Source organism: Sus scrofa, chromosome 7 (genome assembly GCF_054392235.1).
Source record: "Sus scrofa isolate SSC_HxYL_T2T_F1_AM1 chromosome 7, Sscrofa_HxYL_maternal_Yorkshire_Landrace_v2.0, whole genome shotgun sequence".
Classification (NCBI taxonomy): Eukaryota; Metazoa; Chordata; class Mammalia; order Artiodactyla; family Suidae; genus Sus; species Sus scrofa.
The window spans coordinates 70,772,829-70,795,739 of NC_139389.1; the positions used below are offsets into that span (position 1 = coordinate 70,772,829).

Sequence of the window (22,911 nt, forward strand, 5' to 3'; positions counted from 1 at the left end):
CGATTATTTGAACAGATTGAGCACTAGAAGTGAAATTGAATATGTAAATGGAAGAAAAAAAAAAAAAAAAGCCAGGATCAGATGGCTTCACAGGCGAATTCTACTAAACATATGAAGAACTTACATCCATCCTTCTCAAACTCTTCCAAAAGACTGAAGAGGAGGAAACAGTCCCAAAAAAACATTCTATGAAGCCACCATTACCCTAATACCAAAAGCAGACAAAGATACCACTAAAAAAGAAAACTATAGGTCAATATCTTTGATGAATATAGAGGCAAAAATTCTCAACAAAATTTTAGCCAACTAAATCCAATGACACATCAAAAAGATCATATGCCACAACCAAGTGGGATTCATCTCATGTTCACAAGGATGGTTCAACATATTCAAATCAATCAATGTCATACACCACATTAACAAAAGAAAGGTCACAAACCACATGATCTTCTCAACAGATGCAGAAAAAGCATCTGACAAAATCCAACAGCCATTCATAATTAAAAACTCTTACCAGTGGGTATAGAGGGAACATACCTCAACATAATAAAAGCTACTTATGACAGACCCATAGCCAATATAATACTCAATGGAGAAAAGCTAAAAGCCTTCCCACTAAAATCCGGAACAAGACAAGAATGCCCATTCTCATCACTTTTATTCAACATAGTATTGGAAGTCCTAGCCACAGCAATCAGACAATCAAGAATTAAAAAAAGAAAAAGAAATAAAAGGTATCCAAACTGGAAGAGAAGAGGTAAAACTGTCACTCAATGCAGATGTCATGATACTATATATAGAAAACCCTAAAGACTCTACACAAAAACTCCCTGAACTGATCAACAAATTAGCAAAGTAGCAGCATACAAGATTAACATTCAGAAATCAATTGCATTTCTGTATGCTAACAGTGAAACATCAGAAAACAAATACTAAAAAATATATACCTTTTAAAAATCACACATGCAAAAAAAAAAGCCTAGGAGTAAACCTGACCAAGGAGGTGAGAGACTTATATGCTATGACTATAAAACATTAATCAAGGAAATTAAAGAGGGTTCAAAGAAATGGAAAGATATGCTATGCATTGGATTGGAAGAATTGTTAAAATGGCCCTTCTACCCAAAGCAATCTAGAGACTTAATGTAATTACCCATGAAATTACTTAATCAAATTACCCATGTATTTTTCATAGAACTAAAATAAATAATCCAAAAATTTATATGGAAACATAAAATAGCCAGAATTGCCAAAGCAATCCTCAGGGGGAAAAAAAAAAAAGCAAAGCAGAAGGTAAAACTCTCCCAGACTTCAAACAATACTACAATGCTACAATAATCAAAACTGTATGGTATTGGTACAAAAAACAGACCCATGGACCAATGGAGCAGAAGAGAGAGCCCAGAAATCAACTCATACACTATGGTCAATTAATCTTCAGCAAAGGAGACAAGAATATAAAATGCAGAAAAGACAGTCTCTTCAGCAACTGGTGCTGGGAAAACTGAACACCTCATGTAAATCAATGAAATTAGAATGCACCCTCACGCCACGCATAAAAATAAACTCAAAATGGAAAAAAGACTTAAATATAAGACATAATACCATAAAACTCCTAAAAGAGAACATAGGCAAAACATTCTCTTACATAAACTGTACAAATTTTTTTTTAGATCAATCTCCCAAGGCAATCAAAATGAAAACAAAAATAAGCAAATGTGATATAATCAAACTTATAAACCTTTGTACAGCAAAGGAAACCATAAAAAAAAGAAAAGACAGCCTACAAAACTGGAAAAAATAGTTGCAAATGGTGCAACTGACAAGAATTTAACATTCAAAATATACAAACAACTCATACAACAAAAAAAAAAATAAATAACCCAATCAAAAAATGGGCAGAAGGGAGTTCCCTTCATGGCGCAGTGGTTAACGAATCCGACTAGGAACCATGAGGTCTCGGGTTCGGTCCCTGTCCTTGCTCAATGGGTTAAGGATCCGGCATTGCTGTGAGCTGTGGTGTAGGTTGCAGACATGGCTCAGATCCCACGTTGCTGTGGCTCTGGCGTTGGCCAGCAGCTACAGCTCTGATTAGACCCCTAGCCTGGGAACCTCCATATGCCGCGGGAGTGGCCCTAGAAAAGGCAGAAAGACAAAAGGGGGGGGGGGCAGAAGACCTAAATAGACATTTCTCCAAATAAGACACACAGATGGCCAGTAGGCACATGAAAAAAAAAAAATGCTCAACATCACTGATTATTAGAGAAATGCAAATCAAAACTACAATGAGGTACCACCCTATGCTAGTCAGAATGACTATCATTAATAAGTCTACAAATAACAAATGCTAGAGAGGATGTGGAGAAGGGGACTCCTCCTCTGTTGGTAGGAATGTAAGTTGGTACAACCTCTATGGTATAGAGGTACCTCAGAAAACTAAACATAGAATTACCATATGACCCAGCAATCCCACTCCTGGGCATACATCTTGACAAAACCACAATTCAAAAAGATACACGTACCCCTTTGTTCACTGAAGCACTATTCACAATAGCTAAGACATGGAAACAACCTAAAGGTCCATCAACAGATGAATGAAGATGTGATAAATATACAATAGAATATTACTCAGCCATAAAAAAGAACAAAATAATCCCATTTGCAGCAACTAGAGATTATCATTCTAAGTGAAGTAAGTCAGAAAAAGAAAGACAAAGACCATATGATACCACTTACGTGAAATCTCAAACATGGCACAAATGAACCTATGTACAAAACAGAAACAGACACATAGCCATAAAGAATAGACTTGTGGTTGCCAAGGGGGAAGAGGGAGGGAATGGGATAGATGGGAGGGAGGTGGAGGTTGCAGTTAGTAGATGCAAACTATTAAAGTTAGAATGGATAAATAATAAAGTCCTACTTTATAGCACAGGGAACTATATCCAGTCTCCTGAGATAAGAATAGAAAAAAAGAACGTATATGTAAATGTATAACTGAGTCACTGCTGTATAGCAGATATTGGCACATTGTAAATCAACTGTATTTCAATAAAAAATTAGAATCAGCAAAAAAAAGAAAGAAATATGTAATGGAATAAATTAAGTGTATATGATGAAAGTTTCATTAGGGTTAAGTTCAAAAAAAAATTTCAAAAAAAAAATTCAACACAAATAACCAATCTGGTCAGTAAAATAACACATTATTTTTACATTTTCTACTTTACTCATTATTCAAAGGAAGTCATAACCCAGAATTGGTTGGGGTCTGAAAATTCACTCAAAATATATGACAACAAGGATGTTAATGAGGTGAACTTCAAGTCAAGGCAATGGGGTATTGGGATGTGCAGTAGGGTGGGTCTGCGTACACAATTTGTAAGGGTGATAGAAAATATTTCCATCTTTATGCAAACCACACTGCTCATTTGGGACTTCTGGAACCATTTTAAAGACTCATAGCCCTTTAGCCTTCTAAGGCAAAAAACTCCCCATCGACTGTCTCACAAGGATTTGCGGGGAACAAGGTAACATTGACTTTGGTGGCTGAGAGTGCAACACAGCAGCAGACAGACAGCCTGGCACAAAGCCAGCCAAGAAAATGGGACATCTACGTGTGAGCCAAAACATCCCACTGACCTTGAGCTGAAGGAATAAACCTCTAGCAGAGGCCTTCATTAAAAAGCTGAGGCTCCCTAAGCAGACAACGAATTTCACATGCAAGGCAGTGGCCCATGCCACGTTTAACAGCCTGGGACACAGCAGTAATTAACAAAGCCAACTTTGTGAATTAGGAGACACAAAGCACAATAAAGTTTACAAATTCTTTCAGCTTCTCTTAAGATCAGTCCTGTCTGACAGAAGTGTAATGCAAGCTACGAATGTAAATTTTAAATTTTCTGGTAGTCACAATTAAAAAGTTTAAAAGAAATCAGTGAAATTAATTTTAAAAATAATAAGCTGTACTGAACCGGATATACCTAAACTGTTAGAATTTCAATATGTAATCAATATTTTAAAAATTATTAATGAGATGAATTCCATCTACTTTACATACCAGGCCTTTGAAATACACTATCTCGTCTCTGACTGGCCACATCTGAAGGGCACAATAGGCACCTAGGGGTTACAACACTGGACACTGCAGACTTTAGATACTGAAAACATGAAAGTGGTAAAGTACACCTCCATCAATACCGGGACAGCTCCTGGCTTTGTAGACCAAGTCATCTAGCTTCTTTTCTACTCCCTGTTTATTAGTTAGCTCTTGGCACAAGAGAGGCCATTTAACCTCTCTGAGTCTCTCCTCACTAGGAAAATGTTGATAAGGGATCTGTACCTTTCAGGCGGTTGCGATGAATGTATGAAGAGTCTCTAGTAGGATATGGGCCCCCCAGGACACTCAATCAGTGACAATGGATATGATAACATATCCAGAAAGAACTCCAGTGCTGGCTGAGAGAAATGAGTAATAAATCCTCTCATTTTTTTTTCCTGTGTTAAAATCACAATAACAGGAGAGAAAGAAGATAGTTTCACTCTATTTTTTCTAACTTTATAGCACATCATTCCAATAGATTATATTCCTGCTACAAAAATACACAGACTAGAGAAAACTATAGGTTATGTTATCCCCTTTGAATTAAGGAGTCAGAAGATTCTAAATGTGTAACAAATCAATATTTAGAGAAGCTAGAAGATAAATACCTTCCAGCAAGGAATGTTTTACCTCATGCCACCACTCACACAAAATGATTAAGAAATTTTTTTTAAAAGTGGCGTCTGGAGTTCCCATCATGGCTAAGCGGAAACAAATCTGGCTAACATACATGAGGATGCAGGTTCATTCCCTGGCCTCACTCAGTGGGTTAAGGATCTGGTGTTGCCATGAACTGTGGTATAGGTCAAAGACGAGGCTCAGATCTGACATTGCGGTGACTGTGGTGAGGGCCAGTGACTATAGCTCTGATTACTCGACCTCTAGCCTGGGAACCTCCATATGCCACAGGTGCAGCCGTTTAAAAAAAAAAAAAAAAAGAATAAAAAGTGGCTAGTGTCAAACATCTAAATAGTTATCTGAAAATGTTCAGACTTCTTGGGGCCCAGGTCACTACAGAATTTAACATCTCATGTCCCTAAGAGTCCTTTTCTCTCTTGCATTGGCTGGTATAGTTGAGGCCTTGGGACCCTAGTCCACATTTTTGCTGTATTAAAATGATGTAGTATAGGAAAATATCTCAGGAGAACAGCATATGAGATTAGGCATCCAGGAAGTAGGAAATTGTTCTAGAAGCATACTTTTTTGACATGAATTTTAATGGGAGAACAAAAAGATTGTCAAGAGACAAATTGTGAAGAGGCAATTTCCTGGCCTTAAGCAAAATAACAGGATCAATTCAGTAGGTGGAAGTAGGCTTGGGAGATACAGGAATTCACTGTTCTCTAGAAAAATCTAAGGTCAAAATAATGACTTAGAGAGCCTAGAGAAGAATATATATTACAAACTAAACACACAGAGTACATACAGGAGGGCAGTTTCTCACATCACTGTGCTAGAAAGAAAGGGAATGTTTTTTGATGGACAACCATAGCAGTAAGGTTAAGAACATGAAACTAGAGGGAGATACTAGAGTGACTTCCTGGAAGGCAAGATTAGTTAGAAGACCAGAATAATTTCTCCTTTCAGAGCAGAAACATAATTTTGGGGATGCACCAGTAAGAAGCTGGGTCAAGGCCACAGCAGCCCGTAGAGGGGTCAGATATGAACAGTGGCTAACTGCTTCCATGTGGAGGGAGAAGGAAGGGCTAGGGAATATCAGGGGCTGAGAGGACAGAAAGATAGCCTGTGTATTAGACAGCAAAGAGGAATCTCACTTATGAAATTATTTAGGACCAGACTTTTTTTAGGTTGACACTGTTAACTGGTAATTATTAACCATCTTTCACCTTCCCTTCTGCCTCCAACGTTCCACCCTTTACCTTTGCTTCTTTCCTTTGTGGCTGCCATTGACAACTGTTCAAGAAGAACCAGCTCTTGCCTCCTAAGAATGAAGAAATTCTACAGACCCAACCTACCCAATGGTTAGATTAGAAGTTACTGGCGGTGGTAAAAAAAGACACTTTGGGGATTTTTCTTTATTTAGCAAAACTGAAAATAGTACTTTTTTTTTTTTTTTTTTTTTTGGACTGCACCCACAGCATATGGAGGTTCCCCAGGCTAGGGGTCGAACTGGAGCTGTAGCTGCCAGCCACAGCCACAGCCACAGCAACTCAGGATCTGAGCCGAGTCTATGACCTACACCACAGCTCATGGCAACACCAGATCCTTAACCCACTGAGGGAAGCCAGGGATCAAACCTGACTCCTCAAGGAAGCTAGTCAGATGTTTCCCCAAGCCACAACAGGAACTCCAAAAATAGTACTTCTATAAGAATGAGTATCTCCCACACGTTTTTCCCTTTGAGAAGATTTATTTTTTCTTCTCTTGTTTGTTTGTTTTAGTTCATTTGTTTTGGCCTTTTGCTTTTTAGGGCTGCACCTGCGGCATATGGAAGTTCCCAGGCTAAGGGTTGAACCGGAGCTACAGCTGCCAGCCTATGCCACAGCCACAGCAACACCAGACCCAAGCCATATCTGAGACCTACGCCACAGCTCACAGCAACGCTGGATCCTTAATCCAGTGAGTGAGGCCAGGGATCATACCCGCATCCTCATGGATACTCGTCAGATTCATTACCCCTGAACCACAAAGGGAACTCTCCCTTTAGGAAGTTTTGAACTGAAACAAATTTTCCAAAAGACCTGTGAAAGTTGTTAGCCAGGTTCAGAACAAGTTTCACCGCATGGCTTCTTGAGGTCAAAAGCAGTAAAGTGTGAGTCTTGCAAAGGAACTCCTCTCTTCTCACGTTGTTCAGCCATCGTTTTGTGCCTCTGCAGCCCCATGGGATTAACTGAGGATAACCTCTCCACATAGTCTCACTCTGCTGTGTGCTCACTTACTATAGTGTCATGCATTTCAAAACTGCTCTGGGTCTTATTGGCAAGTTATGACCTATTGGGACATCTGGAATTACTAGAGGAAGAGACTACCTAAGGCAGTGGCATTTAAAACTTTTTTTTACCTTGACCCACAGTACAAAATAACTTTTAGATCATGACCCTGCACACACATATATAAAATGCACAAAAGTATACATAAAAGGAATCAAGAGATTCATGAAACAATAATTTATTACCCTGGGTGCACTGTGATATTTCAATCTCAGCTGGATTTCATCCAAACAAATAAAACTTGTTGCTGCCCACTAAAATTGATCACTGTCCATTAACAGGTCATAATCTTGTTTGAAAAACACTAAAGGGTGTGATTTCACTTTCCAAGTTGCTACTGTGACATGTAAGGCCTCCCATGATCTGGCCCCATCTCCCTGTCTTGTATGAGTTCCTATTTCTTCTAACACAGCTTTTTAAATAATACAGAAGCTTTCTTTTATTGTGTAGGTACAACGTGACCGTGCCTGACTCCAGACTATGTGTACAATACCTCTGTTACTAACAATCCTGTGATGAGAGTACTGATTTCCTCCCAAAAAAAACAGATGAAGAAACTGAGCCTGAGAAAAGTTAATTAAGCATCTAAGTAGCTGAGCTCGAACTTGAACTCAATGAGTATAACCCCAAAGCCCCTTATTTTTCCACAATGGCCTCCTAGTGGCCGTAACTCCTTGCTGTCCTTCCACTCATTCTGCCTGGAGTCCAGCATGTTCATGCTGTTCCCCTAGCAGAAAGGCCCTTCCAGCCCTGCTTCTGGCAATTCACACATGCCCACTAGCACTTCTGCAGCCAGATCAAACCACGCTTTTTTTGAAGAAACTACCCAGATGATGTTGGCCCCTGTTCTCCTCCCTTCTCACTCTGAGAGGCAGAAAATCTCAGCGGTTAGAGCTGGAACACAAGAACCAGACTATCAGTTTTGAATGTTAGTTCAGCCACTTAGAGTCTGGTGATGATATTAACCTTCTCTGCCTCCATCTCCTCTTCTGCAAATGGAGATAATAATTGTTTCCACTGTTTCCACCCCAGAGGATTGTTGTCAGGAAAAATGTGTTAATAGGCGTAGCATAATTAGTACAGAAGTTGGTACATAGCAGGTTTTTAATAAATGTTGTATTATTCGGTTGTACCACAATGAGACTTCATCATGTCCTATCCTATGCCTTAATTATTTATTTGATATGTAAATATCCTATTTGTTTGACTAGAATGTAACTTCCTGGGTAGGGATGTACCCCATTCATATTTATAGCTGTACCCCAGAGTTACAAAGTACCAGGTATGCCATATACATTTAACAAATATCAGATTTAGGAATTACAAAACTGGCCAATGGAACAGGCAGTGAGGACCTGCTAGCCTTCACTTTTCTGAAGGTGAATAATAGTCACTTTTGGAGTCAATTTTGTTTGGGGGACTCCCCAGGATGGTTTTTAAACATCACACATAGACATGCACTTGAGGACATCTGTGGTGCAGATGCTGCTCTGCGTTCTGTTTAATGACTAAGCAGATACACATTTCATGGATTATGTACTGAGACCGGGATATGCAAAATTTCTCATCTCTTTATTTTTCCAAAACTGATGTTATTTTAGTTATTGAGCTTTTATTTCCACTTCATCTCTTCAAGTTTACTGCTGTCATTCTAAATATGATTCTTTCTCTCTCCCTTCCCCTTTCTTTCCTCCTTCACCAGCATAAGGACAAGGATGGAGTAAGAAATAGGCTAATAAACTCTGGAGGTTTTTTCCCAGCTCCTCGCATTTAATGAGGCTATAGATGTGGCTCTCAGAGGTTAGTTTGTTATATGCATCTCTGCAGAAAGTAGGGCATTTTAAACTTACTCAATATAGCCACTTTCTTTGTCCCTGGTTTTCTTTTTAAGCTCACCCAGTTTTATTCACTCTGCAAGCCCCTTGCCCCCAACAATAAGCAGCTTGCAGTGAGGAAGAGACAGCGAAAAGGCAAACACCTCTGGCCGGGCTGGCTTTTGCCACCAGTCATAATAAAAACATTGGGTTTTGGTTGGTTGGTTGTTTTTTTTTTTTTTTTTGTACCCAGAAACACAAAAAATCAGACACAAAAAGGGCACAAAGAGAAATCTCACAGGAAAAATCATACAGAACATCTAAAGAAAATCACACACTTTACTGAACTTATGATCTTTTCCAAGAAGTGAAAAGGTGAGCGCCCTTAAATGCCTGTCCTCAGGGAAGACATTTCTGTTTGCACTAGAAATGCCCTTGTTGGTTTTGATGGCACCCAAACACTATCTCCCTTCTAGAACTTCACCTGGTCAACACTGGTCCTCAGGACGTGGTTCTTCACCCTTGCTCCCTACCTGCTGGTCAGTGGGTAAGACAGAATGCAAAGAGAAATTACAGCTCCCCGATAAGCAGCATTTTCCTCCAGAAAGTGACTTGAATAAGCTTCAGCTGAGGGATCAATCATTCTAAAACTCTACCTACTCTATTGAGGGCTTGTAGAAAGTTCTAGAAGAGCCCGGACACTCACTGGTTGCTCAGAATTCTTGGCATTACAATCTGTCATTTATGATTTCACTATGGAATTCCTTCATGTGTGATAAGGCATGTGCTTGTGTTGGCACAAATAGAAATGTATAAATCAGTGGACAGTCGGCCAGGCCTGAGGATTTGACAACCTCCTTTGACATCTCGCTAACGCGCTACAATTGCAAAATTGGATTCTTGGCTTCAGCACAAAGCAACAGGTGCTGGTGTAGTCACAGTAGTGCTAAATGGGAGTTTGGTATAACTTCTTCAGAACCACACAGGCACTTTGATTTTTGCCCTGAGATTGGTTCTCCTAGGCTTCTTGGGACATTTATGAAGACCATATCTGCTACCCTCAGCTGTGAGCTCAAGTGGTCAGTGAGTATGGCCCAGTGAAGCCCAGGCTTGGCTATCCATAGAGCTTATGACAAAAACAGATTTGAAATACTACATGTCAGTGTTATATATGTAAAATAAATGATTCTGTTCAGAACTCTTAAACAGTGTATTTCACTAAATAATTTTCAATAATAGCAGAATATTACTAGTTGCAGAGTAAAATTTTTCTGAATTGCGCCAACTCTATTTTGACTCCTCTTTCTCACAATCTCCACTTAACTATTTTAAAAGCAATTCTGTTTCTAATAATAGAGTAACATTCTCTTCCTTCTAATCTGAAATCTGTCCGTTCTCAGTTTCTAAATAATCCACCTGCTCCTTCTAAACACAGTGTGAGTACTTCCTCATGAAGTAAAGCTTTGGTGGGCAAAACCTTACTTCTGAGATTCTTCTTGTCAACGTGGAAATGCTTCCTTTGAACTTCCGTTCCCAGTAATTTTACCCAGAGATGAACTGACATCAGTGTCTGCTTTAAGCCTACAGAAAGATTTCCTTAACCTTTAAACACCAGAGGCTTATTTTCAAGGAATAAGCATGATTTCATGTGGAGTCAGACTACAACATGGGGGGAAAAAAGTTCGGAGAGACTATGTTGAATCCATTCCCTGAAGCTCTAGAGCAGGGGGCCTGGCTAGGAGAGAAAAAGCAAGGACCTATTTCAAGGAGTAGACAGAAGACGACTAGGCACAGTCTGCAGGCTTAGGCTGAGGGAGTAGGGAAAGAGAACTGGGGTGTCCTGCCCATCTCACTGGGTGCAGTGGAATATGTCTATCCTGGAACTTGGGTCAGAGCAGTTTACTCCCTGAAAACGTCATCACACCAAGATGAGGAGAAGGAAAGAGTGAGACAGTGATGAGCCGATTAGCAAGTAACAAGACTGGAATAGGTATTAGCATGGATCAGAGATAACTGCCAAGTAGGTAAGGTTGAGCTTGATTCTTTCCTGAAGTGTGGGTGAGCTGGATCTAGAGCAGTGCTTCTCCAAATTTCATGTGCTCGTGAATCCCTCAGAGATCTAGTTAAAGCGAAGTTTTTTATCCAGTAAATGTGGAGTGAGGCCCAAGATTCTGCATTTCTAGCAAGCTCCTAGATAATGTCTATACTGTTAGTTCAAAGACAACAGTTTAAAAAATTAAAAAATTTAGGTAGGGACCTACTGCATAGCCCAGGGAAATCTACCCAATTGTCTATAATAACCTATAGGGGAAGAAAGAACGGATAAATGTATATGTATAACTGATTCACTTTGCTGTACATCTGACACTAATACAACCCTGTAAGTCAACTACACTCCAATAAAATTTTTAAAAATAAAGGAAGACCCAAACTTTAAAAAAAAAAAAAAAAAAAAAAAAGCTTACATTTTAAGAAGCAAGAAGGGCCTAGAACAAACTGGACTTGTGAAAACAGATTGGCATAGGTCAGAGGGCCCATTGGTACCCTGAAGTAAAGGATTTTCTTCAGTGAACGGTAACGCCCACAGTGTGAAAGATAACATTACTTCATTAAGTGGCTGATGAGGCCTGGATCTAAAGGGTAAACAGTAAATACCATCTGTCGCCAGCAGAGGGCAGCAGAGGGCAGGGTAACTCGTACAGGACTCCTCCCACCCCCCCAACCAGCCAAAAAAGCCTGGGATTTATTCTAATAAAGCTCAGAACAGAACATGGGTAAGAGTTGGAAAAGCAAGATACTGAGAAAATCAACAGCATGGAGAGAGATATTCACATGAGCCAGAAAAATTCACAGGACGGAACACTTTATAGCAGTAGAAAGAACACCCATCAAAAGTTTGGAAACCTAGGGTCCGATTCAGACTTGGAAACTAATGACTTGGGCCTTTGGGCCAGTCACTCACCGCCAGCCTTGATTTCCTCATCAGTAAAACAAGAAGTGCAAAGGGTGATCTCCAGTAGGCTCTTCCAACATTCACACCTGTGATCAGTGCTTCTGGAAGAATCCCTACTCCATAGGCGAGGGCGGGGGCAGTCAGAGGGCAGTCACTCCGCTGGGTGAGGACCAACAGGGCATGTGGATGGATAGTGAATCTGTTTGGTGTGAAAGCAAGGGCTCTGGTAGTAGTTGTGGGTTTCTATTGTTTGGCTTTTTTTTTTTTTTTAATCTGTTAAAGATTACATGCACATTGTTCAAAAAGTAAATAGGACTAAAAGGCATATAACCAAAACAACAGTCTCGTCATCCTTATCCTCCTTATCTTTTGCCTCAGAAGCAAGTCTCTGAATTCTCCAGTTTGCTCCATTTTTCCAAATACTATGAATAATATAATCCTACTACTTGATCCAGTACCTACTGACTTTTTACTCTGGTGGCTTCGGATATTAATCACGCCATCGCTTCCCTTTATTATCCTCCAAATATAATTTATCTTATTTTTTGGATCATACCTATATTTGCCACCAGCAAAGATCATTAACGATCCCTGGGAAATAAAAATAGAATCTGGGAAATAAAATAAAGTCTAACCTTCTTTTCCTTTGTGCTTCGTCCAGTTTCACTTGTTCACAAAGGGCCCAAGGCAGAAGCCTCCCAGCGGGCCTTTCAGACCAGCATTCCTAGTGCCAAACGCCTGCAAAGGACACTTGAACTCTGGAGACCAACCGTGTCTGGAAACCCCGAGCAGGAGCCGTAGTTCAAGATGGCGGCCGGCGGGGCAGAGACGCCAAGCCGCGCGCAGCCGCCCTGAACTCCCCTCCAGCCCCGCCCACAGCCTTTCCCGGAGAGCCCGCGCTCCAGAGCCCAGGTGAGCCTCTCTCCATTCTCTAATCAAAGAATAAAGTTATCCTTTGCTTCTGAGCCAAACTGGGGTCTCATTCTGTTGGCTCCAATGACACTGTACAGAAGGACCCTTGTTGGGGTCCAACTCAAAAGGGTCGGTACACAGTCACTGTTTTCTGTCACTGCAACTATCAATCTTATTCAAGTAACATACTACATCAAGGAATATACTATGATTGCATTTAGTTTCTTGTACAACCTTCTATTCATTCTGGAATTGTTGTCTTATTTTTTATATATATAATGATTTTTCTTTTCCATTATAGCTGGTGTACAGTGCCCCATCAATTTTCTACTGTACAGCATGGTGATCCAGTAACACATACATGTATACATTCTTTTTTCTCACATTATCAGGCTCCATCATAAGTGACTAGAGGTAGTTCTCAGTGCTACACAGCGGGATCTCATTGCTTATCCATTCCAATGGCCACAGTCTGCATCTATTAAGCCCAAGCTCCCAATCCATCCCACTCCTTCCCCCTCCCCCTTGGCAACCACAAGTTTATTCTCCAAGTCTGTGATTTTTTTTCTGTGGAAAGGTTCATCTGTGCCGTATATTAGATTCCAAATATAAGTGACTCTCATACTGAGTGAAGTAAGTCAGAAAGACAAATGTCTTATTTTTTTATTTACTTAATTTACTATGACATCTGACTAAATTTCACATACACTCCAACACCTTCCAAAGACAGTTTTCCACGTAGGAGAATGTATCAGATTATTCTCAGTGTCACATTCTAGTGTTGGATCCTCCTTCCTGGATCTCATCTGTCCTCCAGGTTTGGTTTTGCTTTTTCCTAATTTTAGTGGAGCATATCCTCCAGTATCATCCAGCAACTCTTGTCAATGCCTCTTTGGTCACCATAGTTGTCTAAGGCACATTCTCCAGTAGATTCCTTAGGAAGAGTTCACAGAACTAATGCTTCCTGTATTGTACCATGGTCAGGACAGCTGGTCTGAGTTCTGTATTTGAAGATGTTTGGCTGGATATAAAATCCTTAGCTTACATTTCCCTTCCTTGTGTATCTTAATTATGTCACTCCATTGTTTTCTAGCACACACATGGCTCTTGAACAGTCTGATGAAAATTGATTTTCTTTCCCTAACACATGAATTGTCTTTCCCTAACATGCAAATTGTCCTTTAGCCTGGGTACCCTGAAGATTTTTTTTTTTTCTCTTTCAAGTCCCATATGCTTACTAGACTATGTATTAATGTTGGCCTTTTGAGAGTCAGTTTTCCCAAGTTCTCTTTTATTTTAATTTTGGTTTTTTTTTTTTTTTTTTTTTTTTAGGGCTGTCCCCATGGCATATGGAGGTTCCCAGCCTAGGTGTCAAATCAGAGCTGTAGCCGCTGGCCTACGCCACAGCAACACCAGATCTGAGCCACATCTGCAATCTACACCACAGCTCATGGCCAAGCCAGATCCTTAACCCACTGAGCAAGGCCAGGGATGTAACCCACGTTCTCACAGATACTGGTTGGGTTCATTACCACTGAGCTGAGGCGGGAACTCCCCAAGTTCTCCCTTTTAACCTGAGGTTTGAAATCATCTTCTCTTTTAGGAAAGTTTTCTTGAATTATAAATTATAGCATTTGTTGTACCCCATTTTTTTTTTGGTTTTCCTACCATGTATATATTGAATCTTCTTTGCCAATCCTTCAATCTATCATTTACTCTCAAATTCTGTTTCTTCCTTTCTGGTTAATTTAAATTTTTTTCCTTTTCCTCTTTTCTATCTCCCAAAGGCAATATTCATTGTGTTTAAGTTCTTTTATTTTCTTCCTAGTTTTTTTCACTTCTGAAATTTTTTTTCTTTCTGCATCTTTTGTGAATTCTGTTATTTTTCATTTAAATGTCCCTTCCCTCCAATATCTATAATCTTTCTGATTTCTGTTGTTCTCTCATAATTCCTATCAGTTTTTTAGCTTGTTTTGAAATGTTTGTTTACAATTGTCATCTGCTTTGGGCAAATATTTTTCTAAAATCCTTCATTGAGTGGAGACTCTAAAATCTTTCACTGAGTGGAAGTTATCTACTTCTTATTCTCCTTTTTGGAATAGTTTTGTATTGATCCACTCATATCCCTTTTCTACTGCTTATTTTTCAGACAGATGGGGTTTACTATACTTTTAGGAAGGAGGGGTGAGTAGATAACATTTCTAGTTTCATAGCAGTAGAATTCCTCTTGTGTTGCCTTTTTTTTTTTTTTTTTTTGGCTTTCTTTTTTTAGGGCCGCTCCCAGGGCATATGGAGAGGTTCCCAGGCCAGGGTTCTAATTGGAGCTACAGCTGCTGGCCTATGCCAGAGCCACAGCAATGCAGGAGCAGAGCCACATCTGTGACCTACACCACAGCTCACGGCAATGCCAGATCCTTGACCTACTGAGTGAGGCCAGGGATCAAACCCACAACCTCATGGTTCCTAGTCAGATTCATTTCTGCTGTGCCACAATGGCAACTCCTTGTGTTGCTTTTGAAGAGATAAATATATGTCTTTGAGCTTTCTGAGACATGTCTCCTCTGTTCCCCTCTCCCATTTTCATCAGAATTTTTCATTCCTTTTTACATCACTATTTCTTTTTTCTTTTTTCCCCTTTTTATGGCCACACCTGCAGCATATGGACGTTCCTGGGCCAGGAATTGAATCCGAACCACAGTTGTGATCTACGCCACAGCTGTGGCAACAGTAGACCCTTTAACCCACTGCACTGGGCTTGGGCTTGAACCCTCGCAGCTGCAGAGACCCAAGCAGATGCCATCGGACTCTTAACCCACTGCACCACAGGAAGAACTCCTCCATCATTATTTCTTTTCTCAACTTGGAATCTATTCCTAGCAGATTTTCCTCAGTGTAGACCTTTGCCTGCACTGAAAAGGGAGGTTTCAGTTTCTGATTTCTAGAGTTGGTACCACCCAGACTACCTCAGATTCTCTCTCATTAAATGTAGTCTCCAGCTCTAGTCAGAGATTCAACTCAGACTCAGGTATGGAAGCTCTAAAAAAAAACACCATGTTCTTTTGATCACGTCTCACTGTAAGCTAGAAAGGGTATACTGGGTCCACAATGGTTGTACCACATCCCACTCCCAGGGTTTCCTGAGTATGTGTCCCTTTAAGAGGCAAAGCCTGAAAGGGTCCTGGGAGAGTGACAATAGCATAATTTTTGAAATTCCTCGAATCCCTCTCCACATAAGAACTGACAGAGCAACTACTAACCTTGAGTTTTTGTTTTTCCAGTAGTGTTTTAAAAATTGGCAACTCACTGGATCCATGGTTGTGGTTTTGCTTATCTTAGCTGTTCTATCCGAGTACCTGAGTTTTGGGTGAGTCTGTGATCTTGGGCTTACATAATCCACTCTTTCATCCTTTGTAAATAGGATAAAGAATAATACCACAGAGTTATCAGAATAAGATGAGATGATGTGGAAGTTGAAACTTATGAAATTGCCTATGATTTAACCTGACACGTAAAAAAATTATTTATAAACTGTAAAATGATATGCCATTGTTAGTTATTTCAAAATTGATTTATGAAATATGTGATAACCTATCATTTTATGTTGAACCACACAGCCCTAATATGCTATTTTTTTCCTGTCTCTTCCCCCCAGAATATAAGCGTAAAGAGTAAAGATTTTAGTTTCTTCAGTACCGTATTCTTACTGCCAAGTCCAATGCCTGGCACATCATAGGCACGCAATACGTACTTGACGAATGAATGAATTATGTGTGCTAACTTTGCCTGAGAGCATATTATGAAAGATAAAACGAATGGGCAAAAATTAAGTCATTATTAGGCTGTTGTTGAATTGGACCTGTGTAACATGTCCTGCCAAACTTTTCCTTCAACAACTGTTTGCTTTGCATTCTTGCCAAAAAAAATGACATTGCCCCCTACTGTGGAGCAGGGACAAGGCAAGACTCAGAGCAGCGCCAGGAAGGGCTACTGCTGAAAGACACCGCGCTGCACAGCCAAGCCTCCATCCTCCGGTCCGAAATGCAAGAAGCCTGAAACAATGTGCAGAATAGCTGGGCTGAGAACAAGGGACAGCTCTGTCCCTCTCTCACTGGCATTTATGGAAGGAAGTCTGGCAGTCTGTTTTTAACTAAATAGACTTGCTTTAATGGCGCAATCTGTCAAAATAAGCTGGACTGCTTAGAGGGGCCGGGAAGGTGCGGCACCGCTTCCGTCTCCCATGGGAGCGATTTATTTGAGGAGGATGACAAATGAGAGGGAGGCAAAAGCCTGTGGTAATGACACTCAGAGCAAGAAAAATAATAGCGTGTGGCTTAGAACGGGCTCATCTTCACTTGGTGGCGGCGTATAGACGGGTTTTGTGTGTTTAAAGAGCCAGCCCTTTCCATTTGCATCTCAAACACACCCCAGGAGGAGCAGACTGAACCTTTATCAGCAGCTTCTGGTTAGTGGGTTTTGCAAGAATGGGGGAGGTAACAATGAACCTTCAAGACAACAAGTTTAGCCTCTACAGGTTTTCTCCCTCTTCGCTGACGGAGGGGTGATAAAACCACCAGTTTGCTTCATCACCACCACACAGTACTTAATGTGTGAGTAACATGTTGACATGGTGAGATGTAAGGGGTGGGACGCAGAGTGCAGAGGGGCGTGGGGGAAAAGAAATTACAGAATATTCGCATGAAGAGTCATATTTTGGACTTTACTCACAATATTCGCTGCTTGTGAAATGACACAATGAAAAGGCCAGGTGTAGTTTAACCCTTTTAGTTTGTGCCAAAACCTTGAATTCTTTGGAAAGAAGAAAAGGATTTAATGTAAACTGCAAACGCTTTAATCAAGTGGCTTTCTTCGCATACCATGAAAGCATTTTGAAACATGCAAGTAGGGGGAAAAAAAAATCCCTCATTTTCTGAAAATATAACCTCTTAAACACCAAGGACGTTGCCAGACCAAGTCCCATCAAGTAACAAGGCACAATAAGAAGCTTAAAATAGGCAAGGATTAAGTTACATTTGTATGAATAAGCTCATTTTTGCTGTTCTGGTCTCAATCCTTAAATGATCCTAATTCGGGTATAGACGGTGTCTCCTCGTTAAATTACACATTAATATTCTCAGTGTGGGTCCCAGTGAGACCCAAAATGTCCCCAGGGCTCACCAACTTTTGGAAATAACTACATCAATAGCAGTAATTCAGTCTCCTGGCCCATTGTCCCCACCTGCAGGGTCCTCCCCTCACCCCAGCCAGGTGCCACTGAGATGCCCTGGATGTGTCTCATCTCACGTGCTGATGAGTCTGCACCTGCTCCCTCCACGTGAGCACAGGTGCTGCCCTGCTACCAGTACCTTCTGAGGGGATGCCATTCTTGCCACAGAGCTGTCTCTCATCTCCCATATTTGCAAAACACATCGTCTGCCTAAAAATGCACATCCCCTTCGGGCCTCTCAGGTCTGAGCTATGCTTCTTCTACAACAAAACTTCAAGAGGGCTTCTCATTCCAGCTCCATGTCCCACTTTGTTTCTTGGACCTTGAAACAGCCTGACTTGGGCCCCACATTTTTCACAAAATCTTTTGTGAAAACACCTTCACCACTTCTGCCTTCTGCTTCTCTCTCCACTCGTCTCAGATATAGACCAAGTCCCAGGCATGGAATAAATAACCCTTCTCCATCACCCAAAGGAGCACAGATGTCCTTCCTTTAAGAAATAGTAAAAGCCGTATGCAAATTACCTCCTCTAGGGCCTTCCCTCCCATTCGACAAACAAGCCAAGATACACTTGAACCTCAACAGAAGAGTATCTATTCCTGCCTTACTCTGTCTCTCACACCCAGGCACCAGGTCCTCTAATAAATGTTTTCCTTTGTAAAACATCAGCCTGACCTTCCTTTCCTTCTCATCTGCCACCATCTTCATTCAAGCTTCTTGTTTCCTTGCTCCTGGCTTACCTCAGAAGTTCACTAATTGGAATCACTGCTCTGCTAACTCATCCTAATTAAGCTGCTCCCCAAACAAAAAATCCTTAGATGTTGTCTGGAACACATAAACTTCCTGCTACAGTCTCTGACTTTCGATTGGCCATATGAATCAGATCTGTCACAGAAAGAGTACTAGCCTGGGGATCAGTCACCATGGATTCAAATTTTAGCTCTGTGCTTGAATAACTTTTGTAACTTTAATTGCTTTAAGCCTAAATTTCATAGTATTAATATCTGCTTCAGAGGGCTATTGTAAGGAAGAATTCAATAATGAATATAAAGTGTTTTTTAAATGTGAAAATACAAATGTGAAGAAATTTACATAGAAATTCTTCAAATGTGAAGAATAATACATAGACTTATATCAATGCTCTTTCTTATCAAACTCAGAGACATTAAATCTGATAGCACTCTCCTTGATGAAACATTTCCTACATCAGTATCCATGATTTCAGACCTTCTCCTACCTCCTGAGCGCTCTTTGGCTAGCCCAGTGTTTCTTCCACTGAATAATTGTGAGAGTCCTTCAGAGAATGATTCTACTGGTGAACGTGGCTGGGAGGCTGATGTCCAGCCTCAAGCCTCACCCTCAAATTCAGGAAGCAATGGCCACGGAAGAAGCAGACTTCAGCCCAGAGATTTTCCAAAGTTTCGAAACTCTCTTCAGTTGTTAAGTCGAGTTATATGACGTTAACAATTTAGACATAAAACATGATAGAGTAGAATTTACACTTGCTTGTAGCCAAGAATCCATATAAGAAGTTTGTAGTATTGCCTATAAAGATAGTAGTAATCATACCACTATTATTGAGTTAAATATTTAAGTGATGTTAGGAACAGTAGAAGATGTAAAAATGTCTCTGTTCACTCTTTTTAGAGTGTTCATTAGTCAGACATAGTCAATCATGTAATCCATTTCTCCCTAGAGATGGCAACATGTGTTCCATTCACTTCTTTTTTTTTTTTTTTTTTTTTTTTTTTGGTCTTTCTAGGGCCTCACTGGTGGCATATGGAGATTCCCAGGCTAGGGGTCCAATCGGAGCTGTTGCTGCCAGCCTATGCTACAACCACAGCAATGTGGGATCCAAGCCTCATCTGTGAACTACACCACAGCTCATGGCAATGCTGGATCCTTAACCCTCTGAGGGAGGCCAGGGATCAAACCTGCAACCTCATGGTTCCTAGTCGGATTCGTTTCCACTGCACCACAATGGAAACTGCCACTCCTGCCTGTTCTTCATTGCTTTGGGGAACAAATAAGATCTATGAGATGAACATAAGAGTATAATATGGAGATGGAAGAAAATCAAGAAACTGGATTCAGGAGTTCCCATTGTGACGCAGTGGTTAACGAATCCGACTAGGAACCATGAGGTTGCGGGTTCGGTCCCTGCCCTTGCTCAGTGGGTTAAGGATCCGGCATTGCCGTGAGCTGTGGTGTAGGTTGCAGACGCGGCTCGGATCCCACGTTGCTGTGGCTCTGGCATAGGCCGGAGGCTACAGCTCCGATTCAACCCCTAGCCTGGGAACCTCCATATGCCGCGGGAGCGGCCCAAGAAATAGCAAAACAGACAAAAAAAAAAAAAAAGAAAAAAAAGAAACTGGATTCAATGGCAATTTCCTACAGAAATTTAAAATATGAAAAAAAAAATATACCGGAATTTCAAAACCCACTTGCAATCGTAAGAGGGCCTCCAAATCACTCTCCTCTCCTCCTCAGATGCTCAGATCTCACAGGAAAATTTGAGACATCCCTACTCTGAACTCCCTAGAGAAGCTGGAAAGGTAGAGATCCTTCTCTCGTGCCACTTGGAGCAGCACAGCAGGAAGCCTGCTGTGCTCTGGGCAGAGGAGCCAGCTCAGCCCATCCTTCTGAATGGACACAAGCCTTACTTCTCGTTCCGCTGTTGATAGCATGGAACAGTATACACTAAAGGCCCCTTCACATGTATTCATGCAGCTCCACTCCTGCCCTACTGACGTTCCTAAGCACATGTACAAGTGCCCGGAGACAATTAACTGATGATTCATCTCCAGGATGCCTGCTAAGGCAGGCTGCCTGGCTGTGAGTGAAACATACTTTAGCAGTAGCTGATCTTTCCCTTTGGTTGAGGACCAAGTCAGACTAGGCATGGCTTTGAAGTTATTTCTGTCTCGGTGGATTAGAGGTATCAAAAGAAGCAGCTCCACAAGCCTTTAACAAATATTTACAATTCTGCACTAAACAACCTCCACCGTACCTTAACCTTTACTGTCTTGTGAAATGCTTGCCAACCTCCTTGCCAAACTCATACACTTGCCAGCATAGGAGAGAGGACAGCAGCTCAAGGGAAATGAAGTGCAAAACGGTAAGGGCACCATTGTCTTCACCATGGAGGAAAGTGAGGCGTTTTTGTCCTTGCCTACCTGCAGAGGGGGACTCCCTTTCCCACCCCCAAGGGGTGCTCCTCCACCCAAGTGACAGTTCATCCTCTCAGTTGTGGCACCGAAGAGACACATTCTGTTTTCAGCATAGTGAAGTCCTGAGGCTGCCCTGAAGCCAACATTTCCAAGTGTGCCAAAGGGTGGCCGTAGCCGATGCAGGAAAGACACAAAACAGTAGGTTAAATGGCTAAGGAGGCTGGTTATGGTTGTTGGTGTTTTTGCCATTTAGAGGACTGACACGCTTTGCCTAGTTTATAGTCAGCCTCCCTCATTCGAGGTTTCTAAATCTGCTCATTGTGGAATTCTCTAGTTGCTTCTAAAATGCTGTAGGGATTGGTTAAATAGATGACTGATATGGTTTCTATTTTTAAGACTCTTACTGTGAGAATAAGGCTCTCATAACAAAAAAAGATGGATAATTTTTTACCACCACCACCCCCCGCCTCCCCCACCAAAAAAAAAAAAAAGAATAAGTGAAAGGATCTGGCAGGCAGGATACCATATCAATGGGGCAGTGAAGAGCAGTAGGGTGGCCCCTGGCTCCTCTCTGTCCTGACTTCTTGGGGACCACTGCATCTTACCCTGGAGTCAGGCCCTTGACAAGATACATAAAGGAGAATCCTAGCAGAGTCCACATTGGTGAGGTCCTCCAAGGGGCTTTTAATCAGCAACAGAAGCCTCTATTAGAAAAGTTACCAAAGGAAGGCAGAGCTTTATAGGAACAGATGGCAGCCACTGACATAACGGCCACTGAGGTTTGTTTGTGGGTATGAATCCCCAGGACATAGTACTCAGGGCCTCCCACAACTTACCATGAGACTCCGAGGAGACCTAAATAGAAGCCCATAGCAGTGATGGAGGCAAGAACCAAAAGTATGTGCGTTACTGTTAACAGGACCACCAGCTGTTACCTCTGGGTAGCTGGCCCAGGAAATTCAAATTAGATGCAAATGAACTCAGGGGTTTAGTGGCTAGGGTCATAATTAGGCATTTCATTCATTCATTAATCCAACAAATGTTTCTATTTCAAGGCACTGGGTTAAGTGCTTTGCAAAACAAAAGTAATTTACACGTAGGTCTTCCCATCTAAAAGCTTAAAGTAGCACTAATCGCTGCTATAAGTACACAAATATCTGTCATACAGTTAGAAATGGACACTATATAGTCACAGATAAAGTCTGCACTGGCAGGGTGGTAAAGAGAGATGATTTCTATGTTGGGAGAATTTGGAAAGATTTTGTGTAGGAGCTAAGAGTTGCGGTAAAAATGAGTGTGTGCAAAGGTGATGCAGAAGGCATTCTCAAAGAGAAACCATCTGAGCAATGGCATTGAAAAAGGTAAGGTTGGATATGCTTAAAAAGAAAAGCAGGTGGTTCCACTGTCTGGGCAGGGATATACAGGAAAGAAAATAGTGGGAAATGTGGTCAGAAAGTTAGGATTGCTAGGAAATGGAGCACTGAGTGCACCAGCTCAAAGAGTCTAATTTGCTGCATTAAAAGGAAGTCATTAAGGATTCCTTAGCAGAAGAGAGACCTGACAATGACTTGATTCAGTAACATGAACAAGCAGGATCGCTTGTCAGTTTTCAGTCCTAAACTTACATTCTTCTACTGCACAGAACACTCTTTTAGGCTGCCAAATTTCTATGTGCTCAGAGAGTGAAATTTCACAAATAACAGCTCTGCCGATCATAATTAGAAAGATCTGGGAGTTCCCGTTTGTGGCTCAGCAGAAACGCTGTGATTCAGATACTAGTTTCCGAC

General features: G+C 41.1%; 1 long non-coding RNA gene across 7 annotated transcripts in view; it reads right to left on the minus strand.

The window, feature by feature from the left end:
* Window positions 1–12,621, minus strand: part of LOC102159091 (uncharacterized) — a 421,098-nt gene extending 408,477 nt beyond the window's left edge. For 4 of the 7 annotated variants that reach the window (XR_014810620.1, XR_014810621.1, XR_014810617.1 and 1 more), the window contains exon 1: window positions 12,453–12,621. This is a non-coding gene — a long non-coding RNA (uncharacterized LOC102159091). Of the gene's footprint in view, window positions 1–11,826; window positions 12,017–12,452 lie in introns of all 7 variants that reach the window. The other 3 variants (XR_002345851.2, XR_014810616.1, XR_014810618.1) reach the window with 1 other exon arrangement.
* Window positions 12,622–22,911: the final 10,290 nt, after the last annotated feature.